Source organism: Juglans microcarpa x Juglans regia, chromosome 2D (genome assembly GCF_004785595.1).
Source record: "Juglans microcarpa x Juglans regia isolate MS1-56 chromosome 2D, Jm3101_v1.0, whole genome shotgun sequence".
In the NCBI taxonomy this organism is placed as follows: Eukaryota; Viridiplantae; Streptophyta; class Magnoliopsida; order Fagales; family Juglandaceae; genus Juglans; species Juglans microcarpa x Juglans regia.
Genome location: NC_054596.1, coordinates 13336195 through 13352324, shown reverse-complemented (window position 1 = coordinate 13352324; position 16130 = coordinate 13336195). Strand labels below are relative to the sequence as shown.

Sequence of the window (16130 nt, the reverse complement as noted above, 5' to 3'; positions counted from 1 at the left end):
GGGTTTTTTTTTAAACAACCCATATCAAAACGACATTGTTTTGTCGTTTTGATAAGTTTGTTAACCCCTATCCCCTTCCCACCACCCTCTCTCTCTCTCTCTCTCTCCCCTAAGTCCTTCCGTCGTACGCTATCAAGCCATTCTCTGTTGCCATTCGTCCGTCACACACCTAGTCTATCACCAAAGGTAAGTTCCCGATTCACATGAATGCCGAGTTTTTTTTTTTTTTTTTTGAGTTATGGAAGATGAGATAAAATTGAGAAGTTGGAGGATGAGATTGTGAATTGTGTGGTGTGGATGATTAAATTTTGCATGTGTTTTGATGTTTTTAATTTTTAAATTGTGAATTTGAAATTTTTTAGGGTTTTGGATTGTAACCCTAAATTAGTTTAGGGTTTCGAATTGAAACCCCTAAATTAAATTAGAGATTTCAATATCGAAATCCCAATCTGTTTTGGGTGATTGTTGCATAGTTTTAATTGTTGCTGTGATGTTTGCTTCATTTCAGATTTTTGTTAGTTTTGGGGAATAATTAGTTTGTTAGATTTTAGTGTTAGCTTTCTTAACCCTACTCCAACACCTAACCCTACCGGATCTACAGATGCTACCCCTACCCCTACGGACCATTACCCTGCCCCCTTGCCTCCCATAAAGCAAGAAATCTATTTCAATACTTTGAACTCACTTTACCAAATTAGAGGATGATGACCTTAATAATCTCCAAACTAAATGTAACCATTGTGGTAAAGTGTATGAACGTTACTATAGGAGACATGGTACATCTCAATTAAAGGTACACTTAGAAGAAAATGCAAAAAAGAGTCCAATATTAAAATCTTTACAAAATAAGAGTCAATCTATAAACTAGATATTGAACTTAAAAAAATGGCAGATGAGAGTAGTGAGAATGTAACGTTGAAGGGGTATACTAAGTATGATCTCGAAGAGTGTAGGAAACACCTAACTCGTATGGTCATCATGGACAAGCAACCTCTTCCATTTGTGGAAAGGAAAGAGTTCCAAACATATTTTAAGTACTTGGAACCTAGGTTTAATCTTCATTCTCGCCACACGGTGGCAAAGGATATAAAAAAAATTATATGTCAGAAAAATAGTTGTTGAATGGCCAATTGGAGGGTCAAATAGTGTGCCTCACCACCGATACTTAGACATCCGTCCAAAATTTTAATTATATGTTTTTTACTGTGCATTTTATTGATTGTGATTGGACATTACACAAAAAAACTTTAAAATTTTATCAAATTTTCAACCACAAGGGTGAGACAGTTGGGAAGGTATTGGAGGTCGCAACAAATAAGTGGAGGTTGGCATGAGTTCTAACAGTTACAGTTGATAATGCCTCATCTAACAGTGTCTCATTGAGATATTTTAAGACATATCTTAGAGAGATAAATAAGACAATTTAATTGTGAGTGTTTGCATGTGAGATGCGTTGCACATATTCTGAATCTAATTGTTACTGATAGTTTAAAAGATCTCGATAACTCAATTGCTCGGATCAGAACTGTTATGAGATTTGTGAAATTCAAGATTGTAAGATTTGCAAGCATAACATCTAAGAATGATCTTTATACTGATATTCTTACAAGATGGAACTCAGCATTCTTGTTGTTAAAAGTGGTCCAAGAATATAAGTCGACCTTTCCATTATTAGATGATAAAAATATTCAATATGTTAGATATTTTTATTAGCACGGAGGATTGTAAAAACTTAATGATGACTATTGGGAGGTTGTTGCTACTTTTATAGATTTTTTTAAGCTTTTCGACGAGGTCTCACCAAAACTATCTGGTTCTTTGTACCTTATATTCCCTCATTTCTGCCGATTAATATGTAAGATAAAAGAAAAATTTGATAAAATGTGCACTTAGGATGCAGGAAATGACATTGATGATGAAAGTGAAGTATGACAAATATTGAGAAAATTTTAGTAGGACTAATATTTTGTTATATATAGTTGTTGCTCTTGACCTTCAAATTAAAATTAATAGTATGATGTATGGATTAAGAATTGCACACGAAAATGCATGGGCAGAGTTTTTTGCGACAAGGGTTAGGAAGATCATTACTAGATTGTTTGATAAGTTTACTGTATTCAATGGTGATAACATTCCAACACCTACAACTACCACACGCCTCCTCCAGAAGATAAGGTTAGAAAAAAGCATAGGTTGGAATAGGGTGAGAGGTTGGAACACAATCCCATAGTCCATCGTTCTATAGAGTCTCAGATGGAGGTACACAAGTACTTGACAATAGATCTTTAACTATTTACACGAATATTTAATATATTAGCATATTGAAGACCAATGTCGTGAAATATCTTATCCTTAAAGAAATAGTCTGCAGTATTTTAGTTGTCTCTATTAACACCATAACCTTTGAGTAAGCCTTTAGCACGAGAGGATATATTAGTTCCATTCCAAAAGTTATTATCTATAATCACAATGTGTAGATATTGATTTGCATGCATAATTAGATTAAAAAGATTTCAATTCATATTCCAAATGTTCTTAATTTTAAAAATGCCAATGAGAAGAGAGATAGCGACCAACTTAAATTTAGTAACCGTAAATTTCATTTAATTATTTTAATTTATTTATATTCATTTAATCATATTAAATTTTAATGCATATACTTTATGTGTATTGATCCCATTATTTGTCATTGATTTGTACAATTTTTTCTTAATAATTATTTATATTTATATAATATTTTATATCTACTTATTTTGTTTATATTTTTTTAACTTTTATAATTTAATGCCGAATCCTAATCTAAGGATTCAATGATCCTAACCCAATATTACTAATATTTGTAATATTTACATTTGTAATATATGTTTTTATATGAAATTTTTATTTGTGATTTATAATTCTAATTTATTTTTCTTTGAAATTATTAATATTTCAGATTTTATTATAAAATCTGAAATATAATTCCAATAAAATGACTCTTCTACAATAAAATCAACTCACTGCCTCTTCTACCACCGTTGACATCGTAATTCCAATAAAATGTTAATTTTTTGTTATTTCACTGTTTCTACAGTATAACAATTTTATAATAATTTTCTCTTAATTTGTCTTATTGTAATAACTTAGTTATAATTATTAATTAATAATTACCAATAAAATGTTAATTTTTTGTTATTTCACTGTTTCTACAGTATAACAATTTTATAATAATTCTCTCTTAATTTGTCTTACTGTAATAACTTAGTTATAATTATTAATTAATAATTACAACTTAAATAGTATATAATTTCTATTAACGTAAATTTATTTTTGTTATTTTTAATTTTATGTTCTTTTTACAACAGTTTTAGCCTATCACATGAGTTAAAAACCATTACATGTGTTAATACATCCTCATTGGCTTCGCTAAATTCATATTCAAAATTTAATTAATCACACCTTTTTACATTTATTTATTCTATTTAAATTCAATCTCCACGTTAAATTAACTATTTAATCTATATAATAATAAAATATTATTAATTTAATAAATTTTTTATTTAATTTATTTTTGTCACATTTTATAATTCTATCAATTTAATATTAATAATAATTATATTCTAATTAAATTAAATTAATATTTATTAGATTTATTAAATATGTAATTAATATTGAATATTAATAATAATTATTATTATATTATAATTAAATTAATATTAATAATATCACATTTATTAAATATCAAATTAATATTAAATATTTATATTACTAATAATTATATTATAATTAACTTATCATTACAATTAACTTAATAATTAATATTTTAATTAATATTAACTAATTAATTTATTTTTATCATATTTTATATTTATTAATAATAATAAATCGAACCAAATTTAATACAAAAAATATCTCCATATTTTGTAAGAAGAATGAGAATGAAATATTTTAATATGTTAACTTTGGCTAACAGTAGCTGCAAATTTGGAAAGTTACAGAAGTCTAGAACTTTATAGAGATGACCAATCCTATATGGTGATTTTTTGATACATATTAACTAAAATTTAACTATTATTGGACTTTGACTAAACTAACGAGAATGCGCTTACTAGGCTATATTTTGAACCTAAAATATGCTCTAGACCAATGATCCATTTATGCAAGCAAGAGACGGACGGGTGTCCATCCGCAACCTGTACCCTATCTGATTAGAGAATCAGGCAGATTTTCACAAAAAGATTTGAACCTTAATCCTGAGCATAGCACAAAAACTATACCACCAAGAATTAACTCTAGGCCAATTCATCCAACTCCTGACCACAAACTAATTAGTAGTTCTTGAGCAGTATTAAGAGTCTTGATGTTAAACCACTCATCTGAGTGGCTATCTAATTAGAGAATTGGTTTACACTTCTAGAGAAATCGAACCTTAGACGGAACATCCACCAAAAGAATACACTAAGACCTTTACAACTTGAGACATCCGCTACGGATCAATGACCAAAAACAAAATAGTTCTTCCTTCGCAACTCCGGGCAGCGACGGTGCAAAAACAAGACCAAAACGAAAGAATTGAAACTTATGACTGTGGATAAGACGACGTAATATAACAAGTATCATAAGATGAAGACCTCAGACATCCAAGGAAGGAATAATGCAGCACAAACTCTCAAGCCTGGCGAGGCGAAAGCTCTTAGGCGGCCACTGCGAATGTTTTGAGAAACAAGCCTTAAGATTTATCATCATTGGTCAACATTTTTGATAAAGCGAATTACATTTAATATCCAGAACAAAGAGAATCCACAAACTCCACATCTAAAATTCATGAAATATCGAAACTTTCAGTCCGAGAATCACACTTTCAGCGGGAAAGAGGCAATGAGAACAGATATCATCTAAATTAAAACCAAGGGACAAAGCAATGACAGATTAAACATGACAAAATAACGTTCGTCTATCTTAGAAACAAATACAATAATCCATTCAACAAATTTCCGTGCGTGGATATGAAGAGAAGAGTTTCAGACATCCAAGGAAGGATAGATGCAGCACAAGCTCTCAAGCCTGGCGAAGGCGAAAGCTCTTAGGCGGCCACTGCGAATGTTTTGAGAAACAAGCCTTTGGATTTTCATCATAAACATTGACAAAGACTACTTGAAAAACATCAAGAACATAAAAAACATCCAAAATCAGAAAGGGGCCATAAAGATAATTCAAAGCATTATGCATACATTGAAGGGTTAAGAGGTTTCCAAAATGACAAAGATGCTAAAAAGTGAATGTAATCAAGCCTACAGAGATTCGGGATACGATTACAATCGGTATACATACAAACCAAACAAGTTTTTTTAAAAAAAAAAAAAAAATAGATCTATATTGATTTAAGTTTCAATAGTAAAAATTACATTTCCAACATAAATAAATAAATTCTATAGGACGATTAGATGAATATTTTAGAGGATGTACCATCCTAAAATGATCAGCAAGACAAAAGAAGAGACAGCTGACAAAGTGAAACGGATGGATGAATGTTCGGGACATGTTCATCCCTGAAGCACTCGGAAAACTGCTAGAGGGGCAGACGTGAAGTCCCCAAACAATACAGAAACTTCACATGCCAAAACATTCGAAAAACTATGGGCATTTCCCAAAACCGTTAAAAGAACAAGGGAGCAACCTTACAAAGGATTAAATAACTGCAAGCATCAAGCGAACAAGAATAATAAAAAGTACGTAGTTTCGAAGTCTCAGACATCCAAGGAAGGATAGATGCAGCACAAGCTCTCAAGCCTGGCGAAGGCGAAAGCTCTTAGGCGGCCACTGCGAATGTTTTGAGAAACAAGCCTTTGGATCTTTCATCATCGACCACGAGCAAAAACCCAATATGAACATATGAACACATACAAGATACATGATTATACACCAAAAAGCAATAGTAGAGAGAACATTGAGCTTCACAAACAGAACACACAGATACAAAGACAATTGTAGACCTGTATGAGAGAAAATTGGCCTGAACGACCCAACGCCAATATCAAGCAAAAGAGCTAAGCAGGGAAAGAGAGAGTCTCCAAGCTAGAAGGGGAGGAGGGGGAACTTTATAGTGGGAAGGGTTTGGGATTTTAGGGTTTTTCGTGAAATGGACGGCCAAGATATGTTTGCGGTGGATCTGGCGATGGAACATTCTAGACCTACTGTAGTGTTCGGATCTGTCTTGATTCTTCTTTGTTTTTCACGTGGGCTAGTCTTCAGTTAGGATACCCATTTGGGTTGGGCTTCACTCCCTACCGCGAAACTGCAACTTCAATGACCACAGACGTGGTACCGGTGCCTTTCATTGAAATAGTTAAATTTAAACCCAAATTTTAATTAATATGATATGATTTTTTTTTTTATCTATTTTATTCAGATCAAATCTCTACATGGTAGTATCCATATATTGTTTATAGAGAAAATATATTTGCAACTATGAATTGTGCGACCTTCGCGTAATCATTTTGAAAAAAAATGAATAAAACATGAGACCCACATAAAAAAATTAATTTTTTAATAGTGGACTCCACTCTTTTTCAAAGCGATTACGCGAATGTTGCATACTTCACGATTGTATATAGAATTATTCTTCTTTATATAATAATAGGATAATATTAATTTGTTTTTTTTTATTTTTTAATTATTTAATTTTATTATATTTTACCATTCTACTAATTATACGTTAATTAGAAATAATATTATAGCTCTAAAAAAACTGCTACAACCAAATCATAATATGAAGGAAGAAAATATTTTGTATTCCTTTTGGCCATGCTATAATAACTACCAAATTTGACCCACAATACTAACTTATTTTAGCAAAAAGTCATCTTTTTTTACATTTACATAATCCAATGCAACACATTTTGAAACTCTATTAGTCAAAAACCTTTATTGGATTTGCATTTGCACAATTCAATGTGATCTTACTCAATTTCAACTCTTGGCTCCAGCCCTGCTCTCAGTAAGGCAAGCCCTTGTTTGGCTGTTGGGAGGCTGATTGGCCTATTGGTCTGTCAGCCCACGCTCAATCCATGTATAAGAATGGATCTTATAGCCAAAAAGTTTTTATTTTTAGAAATGTAAGAGCCAAAACAATGGGAATGGCTTTTAAACAGAGTGTCACTGCCCACCCACAACCACTGAAAAAATACAAATCCACCCAAACAAAAACCAGTAAACCACCAACTAGAGAGATATCGTGTTAGGGACTTAGGTCAAGTCCCTAAACACTAAGTTCTCCACGCCAATGATGGTCTTGTGATGACCGAATCCTTGTTCCTCTCTTGCTTGGTTCTCGAGCAATGGTGGTCAAGATGACCACTTGGGTATGGTGAGGTTAGGTGTTTAGGCTAAGATGGGTGTATGGAGTGGTGGTAAGGGTCAAGGAATGGTATGGGGTACAATGGATGATGGGCGCACAGCACTAGAGTGGGCTAGGGTTGGCGCCACTTGGAAGATAGGGTTTAGGGTTTGAAAGGTGTGTGATGGACGGCTAGGGTTTAGGTTTAGTGTTTGGAAGATGGGAAGGTATGTGATCGGCTAGGGTTGGCCGAACAAGGCTAGAGAGTGATTTTAGGAAGTTGTTCCTAAAATCTAGGAACTCAATTTGGAAAGAAGTTAGCCGAGTATGGTGAAGTGTTTGGGTCAACTAGGGTTCCTAAATTATAGGAGCACTAGTTTGGCAAATGGAGTGGGCGGCTAGGTCAAGTCCAAATAAGGCAAATAGTAGTCGAATAGGACTTTGCACCAAAGGGGAAAGTGTGTTTCGGCTAGGCTAGGGTTTGAAGAGGCAAATTAAATATGGAAAGTTGACAAACAATGTGTTGGTCGACGTTTATAGATTGAATGGATTGGAAGAGCAAACTTATGAAGAACACCAAGAACAAAAGCAAATACTTATGAACTTGAATGAACAAAAGCATAAACAATAATAATCCAATACTTGATTTACGAATTGCACAAGAATTAAATAAACTTCATGTATTGATAAACTCAACTTGGATTCATGAATTACACCAAGTTGCAAATAACAAGATAAATGAATCACACTTATTCAAAGAATTGCAAAGTGTGATTCTCTCTTTGGGATTCACGAATTTCACCCAAAAAGTCCAAGTGCAATAGCACCGGTTTGTGATCTCTCAAACAATAGTCTTCCCTCTAGGAGTTTGCCAAAAGATTCTAAAGCAAATGAAAGATGTCTTATTTATAAGCAATACAAATTGGAAACTCTCAATAGGTCCCTTGAAAATAAATAGATCAATCAATTTAACTAAATAAAATAAATAACATGATAGTGGTCATGGACCAAGGCTAGCTGTGGCATGCATGGCCCATGGTGGGCTAAGTTGGTGCATAGTGATCTTCGGGCTGGTCCATGGTCAAGTGGTGCGACATGGCTTACTAATAGTGAGCCATGGTGGTGCACGGCATGGCTCATGATGGTGGCCTAGGCGGTGAGTCTGCAGGGCATGGATTGGAGCCATGCGCTGGATAGCATGCCTGATGGGCATGCCACTAACCTGCTCTGCAAGGCACGGGCTGGAGCCGTGCGCTGGATGGCATGCCGTGAGGCATGCCACTAACCTTGCTGGAGTGCAGCAGGGCTGGACAGGTGTGTGTGCGCGCGCTGAGTGGGCTGGTAGTGCCGTGCAAGGCCTTGCGGAGCATGGGCTCGCACAAGGGCCACGCGGCCCATCAAGGTGCGCATGGGCCTGCACACTGAGACTTGCAAGCGCACGCGGCGAGCTGTGGCTTGCATTGCCACGCGCAGTCCGATGTTGCGCACATGAGCGTGCGGTGCATGCCTGCGCACATGGTTGTGCGTGTTGCCGAGCGCATGGGCGCGCGACGCATGGTTGTGCGCACAGGCAGGCCCTCACTAGCCTCGCTAGCCCGCATGCTGGGCGCCCCATGTGTGCTAACGCGCGGGCCAAATCATGCATACATGCTGGGCGCCCCGTGCATGTCATCCCATGAGCCAATGCATACTTATGGGCTAGCCAATGTGCTTGTCCCCAACATGACTAAGGCATGTGCAACATCTCTAGAGGCAACTTGACATGGGGGTCTAACATACTGGCTAGAGGTGACGGCAAGAGGGAGAGAGACCATGATGGCGACCGGCTTGTGGAAGATGGCAACGCCATAAAACAGAGAGATTGAGAGAAGAAAAAGAGAGACACGAGGAGGGGATAGGTTGGGAGATTTTATAAGAAAACTCTGTCATAAAACGAAGTTGTTTTATTATAGAAAGTAGTTTTTATTATATATATATACATATATATACATATATATGCGGACATGGTATTTCCCGAGCCCATGCACTGTCCCTACATGGGCTCTCAAGTGTGGGCGACCCTAGCATTTGACGGTCGAGGGTGTTCGACTGCCCAAGTGGTGGTCGAATGTTGGGGGTAGGCGAACCGGTGGCAGGGCCCCACCGCGCACCTCTATGGGCACCCCACGCTTGGAGCAATCACACGTGTTTTTCAAGTGCAGCCAACATTATAAATTATCAAATTCTAACAAGAGAAATGTTCTAATTATAAAAAGATATTACAAAAATAAATATACAAATTGACATAGTTTCATATGATACGTTAAATTCACTTTACAATTTATCATATCAAAACACGTCAGTATGCGAGTTTACTTTTATGATATCTCTGTATGGTTAAAATATTTATCTTTTAATTATTCAGCTATTTTACTACTTTTTTTAAATGAGAAACCAACTATAATGGAAAATGCTCCAAAATAATATAATGTAGCACTTGTTTATCGATTATAGGCATGTTTGGGGTTGCGGTATGAATATTAAAAAATAGTTAAATAGTTTTAAAAACACTTTAATGGTAAAATTGTGTTGTTTGGATGATATATTAAAGTAATTTTTATCATCAAATAAGTTAAAAAATATGTTTAAGGATAAGCATAATTTTGAAGTTTTTCATAAAACGTGCTTATTCTCCTATCCTGGAACGTGGTGACACTTTTAAAAACATTGTAAATGGGCGAAAATATCCATATTAATTTACAATAATTACATATTTGCCCTTTTTTATTCGTGAAACACGATAAGTTTCTCACTAGCTCTCTTGCTCCCCCTTCTCTTCCCTTTGATGGTGCTGTTTTTAGACAGGGCCTTTTAATCGGCACAACATAACCCTCTTAAATCACGATAGATAACCCAAATGACACCCATCCCCCTTCACTAGCTCACCCAGATGAATCTGCCCAACCATCTTCAAATTCACAGCAATGCGGCAGAGCCCTACCCTCTGTTCCATGTAATGCAGATTAAGAAGCTGCTCTTCCATGTTGTGGTTGTGGAGGTACGTCAACAGCGCACACCCGAAAACAATAGGGTATATTCTTCATAGCCGTACCCAAATCATCTTTTCTTTCCTCGCAAGTATTGCAACAAGCTTTAAATCACTAGGCAATGTACTAATAATTTCTTGTTTTGGCTTTTAGTTACTGGTAGCCAATTTTTATTTTATAGCTACTGGGAAGCATAAAGATGGATCAATGTCTAGATCACCGAAAGCAACGAAAAATACCAAAAAGTTTGAATTCTAGGGACTCTTTCACAACACATGCTTATGGACATAATGAAAGAATATTTGTTTTTTAGTCCCGTACCCTAAGCTAGGCAATGACTCCACTCTTACCCAGCAAGCTTTAGTTAAAAGTAAAACATTTGACTTTGTTTGTGCCCTTATAGAGTAAAAGAAAGCGAGGTGGGCTAAGATGTCATTCAAAGTAAAGTAAGAGGATTCGATGTGCACCTAGAGAGTTGGTTGGTTTGGGCTGCCACCTCCCTTGGTTTTTTGGGTAAGTATCCAAATTTTTTGGATGGCTCTGAAGTGGGTTATTGGAAAAGTGTGGTAGTTATCTTTTGTTATCTAGTTATTTTTTTATTGCAGAGATACTCGATAATTTAAACCAAGAAATTCTTGTATGGTTATCTTGTTGTTGCTTGATTTCTACTTCATTGCTCACCAACATAGGAAAAGTCTCCTACTAATCTAATTTTTATACCATCCTTGTCATATTTGATTTCTACAATATCCATGGACTCCACAATAATTTGGTTTCCTTTTCAAGTATGATCTCCCTATGGATTAGAATTACCTGATTGATTCTCCCCTTTTCCCATCCTACTGAAACTTTAGCTCTCCTCATACTCTATTTATACAACACCCACGACTTCCTCTGTTTTGCAGTGTGTATGGTGTTACACAAGCGATGTTGATTATGGCAAAGAAGAAGAAAAAGAGAATAATATTGACTTTCTGATAGCATTACAATTAATGTGTTGTCTTATAAATATTACACAACGTATATTGTAAAGGAACCTTGTAGGACCTCTCCCCATATAAGTCATAAGTTTGTTATGGAGATTCTTAATGGTCATCGTGATAGATGTCATCAACATTTTAGGATGGGAAAATATGTATTTCATACTTTATGTAAAGAAATGAATGGAAGATATAACTTAACTAGTACTATAAACATAACTATTGAAGAAAGGTAGGAAATTTATTGATTACATTAGATCATGGGTTCGAGAATAGAATGGCACAAGAAAAAATTCAACATTTGGGAGAGACTATTAGTAGGCGTTTTAATGGTGTATTAATGATTGTTTCACGAATGGCGGTCAACATTCTCAATCCCAATGATGGAGAATTTAAGGATGTTAAAAAAAATCCTTGAAGATGAGCAATATTGGCCATACTTCAAAAATTGTATTGGAGCTATTGATGGAATCCATGTGCCAATTTCTATTTTTCCAACAAAACAAATTACATTTATTGGTAGAAAATGGATATCTACTCAAAATAACATAGCAATTTGTGATTTTTATATGCGCATCACCTTTGTTTGGGCTGGATGAGAAGGTACAACACATGATACACATTTTTATGGAAGCTATTCAAAAGGAGGAATTGCGCTTGCCACATCCACCTAGAAGTTTGAATTTAATAATAATGACATTAACGAACTAAATAAGATTATAAATGATATTTTCATTACTTTTGATTTGTTATAATAAATTTTTGCAGCTAAATATTACTTGATAGATGCCGAATATCCTCATATGAACGAATATATGGGGCCATACAAAAGGGAACAATACCATCTACCAGAATTTCGTTATGGCCCTCGCCCAATGGGTATGCATGAAATATTTAATCATGTACGTTCATCCCTCGGATGCAACTATTGAGAGAACATTTTTAGTTTGGAAAAATAGAAGGAAGATATTGGATCATATGCCAAATTTTCCTAATGATAAATAAGTTAAAATTGTCGTATAATCTATGACTACTTATAATTTTATTAGAAATCATTCATTGAATGATCTTAAGTTTAAGCCATATGATGATGACGTGGATTATCTACTTCCTGGAAGCATGGAGGATGAAGAAGTAGAAGAATACTCGAGCATGTAACAATCAAAGATATCCAGTGAAAATGCTATGACTATTGAGCGTAATTGTGTCTCTTTCACTTTTGTCATTACACTTAACGAAAATCCTATTAGATTATTTTCGTTATTATTTGATAATAATATTTGATTTATATTAAGGATATGGTCTGTAATTGGAAAGTATTCAGAAATTATTTGTTCAAAGTCATAGTTTTGTAGAAATTTGGAAAGAATTAGTACAGAAGCTGAGTAAGGAAGAATTGGACATGACTGCTATGATTACAAAACTGATATGGTTTAGAAGGAATTATGTTCTTCATGGCAAAATGTTTCATCATCCTATATTCCTTATAACCAAAGCTACAAATGATTACTATTTGTTCCAAATGACTCAAGAGAGGAAGTCATCACCAAGTGTTATTGTTGCTCAAAGATCTGCTTGGCCTAAGCCACCTGCTGACTAGTTTAAAATGAATTGGGATGCATGTGCTCAATCTAGAGGAAGGGTAGGCATTGGAGTGATTATAAGAGATACCAGTGGTCAAGTAATTGGATGCTGTCGTGACTCAAAACCCTTAGTTGCTAATTCTTTCATGGCTGAAGTTGTTGCACTGCAAGTGGCTGTGAATGTTTATAAGGATATGGAGATTAGAAGGGTGATGCTAGAAGGCGATTCTTTGCAAGTGGTTCAATATTTGCAAAAAGATAGCCATGATATGAGCCCAGTTGGCCTGCTTTTGGAAGACACAAAATTATTGTTCAAGTCATTTGCTCAATGGTCTATTCATCATACTAATATGCTAGCAAATGAAATTGCACACTACCTTGCTCAAGATGCTATTCATCACAATTCACAAGGATGTTGTGTTAGATGTGGAAATATTCCTGATTGCATTAAGTTTTTTGTTTTAAATGAAACTTTGTAATGCTTGATTGATTAATAAAGCATCTTTCTTTAAAAAAAAAAGAAATCACTAAGACTGCAACAAAATGCTTCTTTTGGTTCTCTTTTTCTTAAGGTTTTCAACAATTATGGGCTCTAACTTTGATCGATTGTGTCATTTTTCTCGTATTGTCTAGCATTGCTTCTATTCTAATATGATTATCAATTTTTTAAAATTTTTAAAAACCTTTTTCTTTTACTAAAATTTTTTCAATAAATAAAATAATATTGAAAAAATAATAAAGGCAATGAATTCAATCTCAAAAAATCAAAATAAATCTTAAAACATTGAACATTGTCCATAATAATAAAATAATATAAAAATAAAAAACTAAAACTATAAACAACTAATTACATTTTTAATTAAATGCTTCTAAAAGAAAAAAATAAATCCAATATTCATATGTAAAATGCACGTAACACAATACATACATAAAATATTGTTGGAGATCAAAACTACGTAGTTTTGTAAAAGAAATTAATTTTGTTAAAAAAATAAAACTCACGTACTGGGATTTTACTTGATATCCATATTCTATATCTGTACTTGTCTCCATATATGGGCAGGTAGGGAACCCAGTTATCAACCTAGATTTTACCCGGACCGATAACCACCCATATGAAAAAAGTTAGGGATCCCGCTGTAACCTACCGCTATCTTTTTTTATTTATTTTTTATTTTTTATTTTTTGCTTAGTGATTAAGAAAGAATTTTTTAATAATATTATAAATTTTTTTCTTTTTTTAAAAATATTTTTAAGTATTAAAAAATGATATGAAAACAAAAAACGAAAAAAAAAATTTGAAATGGCCTAGCGGGAGACCCAGCGGTGGGTGTAGACCCGCCCACATTACTGCCTTGAATTGGAAAAAAAAAAATCCGACCCGGATAAATAACTTTAATTGGCATTACTTGATAAGGAGCGCTTGGGAGCCGGATTTGGTGAAAAATAGAATTTTACACCATCTAATCACAGTTTGACACGTATAAATTTTAAGATATGTAAAATAAAATTGGTTGTAGGAAAAAAATAAAATTAGTTGCAAGTTTCTCCCCTTCTCTCGATTCTCATGTTTCTCCCCTCCCCAATGTATCCTCTTTCACCCCTTTTCTCTCTCTTTCTCTCTCAATTGAATCGAACGCACTTTGGTTCTATAGTTATTAACTTCTTGCTATTCAACTAAAAAAACAACTGATACATACCGCTTAAAACATTAATTGAAGATATGCGAACTCAAGCAAACAATTGAATCGAACGCACTTTAGTTTCATAAATGCAAGTTTCTTATTTTTTATTTTGAAGAAAATTAAAGATTGAAGATACCCATAAGTTTTGGTACTTATAATTATTTTTTTGTGCTAATATTTGAGGAATTGAAGCCAATGTTCACGTTCAAGATTTTAAAAGGAAGAAATTATCAACCACTTTGGTTTGTTCATGTTCCTCAACAAACACATTCATGTTCTAGAGTTTGGGTTTGGAAAGAAAGAACCCAGATTTTTACTGTTTCCTAATTCTTGGATTTGATGAATATCAAATGAATGTTAATGTAAAAAGAAAGAAAACAGAAGATATTTAACTCTTCAATTAAACAATCAAAGTTTTAATTGTTAAAGGACGAAATGGAAAGGAGAGAGAGACCGACAGGCTGTGCTTGAGGATAGAGAGAGAGAGGCAGACGGGCTAGCTTGAGAAGAGAGAGAGGTTGGCTTCGGCCTGTGAAATTGAGGAGAGAGAGAGAGAGAGAGCTTGGCGATGGAAAAGAGAGGTTGAGCAACATGCTTAAGACATTTTTTTCTATTTAAATCTGCTATAGTTGCTTCGAAGATTCAACTGAAGATGAAAGAGAGAGTGAAAGGAAAATGTAACTCTAGAGAAAAGAAGAAAATAAACTGAATGCAGAGAGGATTGTGGAGAATGTGACAGAACATAGGGTAATAATCTATAGTCATATCCATTGGTAAACAAAATGAAAAGCTTACATAATCTTTTTCCATTGAATGGTGTAAACTTCTAATTTACACCCTAGTCGATTTGAAGCTTTTCTCTATTTCATATTGCATATCAGATTTATTTTATTAATAGGTGTTTACAAGTAAATCAACATGATCGTAAGTTGAACTAGGTTGGAAAATGTTATGACCAAAATGTTTTTTTGTTATTATTAATCAAATGTGTGTATGATGTATACATTGTGTACTGTGCACTAACGACTAAACACCCATAAATTGAAAGATATTTATTAATTAAACATGATTATTTGCTAAATTTTTTACATATACGGAAAATGGAGATCATCATATTCTCATTATTGGAAAACTAAACCCCAAATTCCCAACAGTTAATTTATTTCCCTTACTGGAAACACTAGCTAGTAGCTAATTGTGTTTTGACAAGCGAGAATTAAGCGCCTTGGCATGCTAATTTCTGATGACTACATAAGAAATTATAATTCCATCTCTATTTGTTTCCATATCTTCGTCCACGATTAACATTATCTCTCCATTTTGAAGGAAGTAGAATATTTTCTATGGTTTGTATTTTACTTAAGATCGAGAGTATATTTTAGTACGAGGTATTTCGCTCATTGTTTTTCAAAAAATTTTGGACAGATAAATAAAATAAAATTGTTATATACTATACTCTCATCTTTTTAATAAGATGTGACATTATATGACACGACCTATGAATTCGACACGAACACGACATGAAATAAGTAAGTTTAGGT

The 16130-nt window shown here is 34.0% G+C and overlaps 1 long non-coding RNA gene and 4 other non-coding genes across 5 annotated transcripts; all 5 read right to left on the bottom strand.

The window, feature by feature from the left end:
* Nucleotides 1-4336: 4336 nt before the first annotated feature.
* LOC121251244 lies at nucleotides 4337-5036 on the bottom strand. Its single transcript, XR_005937936.1, has 2 exons — nucleotides 4534-5036; nucleotides 4337-4437 (listed from the first exon to the last, which is right to left on the bottom strand). It is a non-coding gene; the product is annotated as an uncharacterized LOC121251244 (long non-coding RNA).
* LOC121251293 lies at nucleotides 4608-4730 on the bottom strand. Its single transcript, XR_005937961.1, has one exon. It is a non-coding gene; the product is annotated as a small nucleolar RNA SNORD14 (small nucleolar RNA).
* Nucleotides 4997-5119, bottom strand: LOC121251296. The gene has a single exon (XR_005937964.1). It is a non-coding gene; the product is annotated as a small nucleolar RNA SNORD14 (small nucleolar RNA).
* Nucleotides 5120-5437: 318 nt separating this feature from the next.
* LOC121251277 lies at nucleotides 5438-5537 on the bottom strand. The gene has a single exon (XR_005937946.1). It is a non-coding gene; the product is annotated as a small nucleolar RNA snoR99 (small nucleolar RNA).
* Nucleotides 5538-5722: 185 nt separating this feature from the next.
* Nucleotides 5723-5846, bottom strand: LOC121251295. Its single transcript, XR_005937963.1, has one exon. It is a non-coding gene; the product is annotated as a small nucleolar RNA SNORD14 (small nucleolar RNA).
* Nucleotides 5847-16130: the final 10284 nt, after the last annotated feature.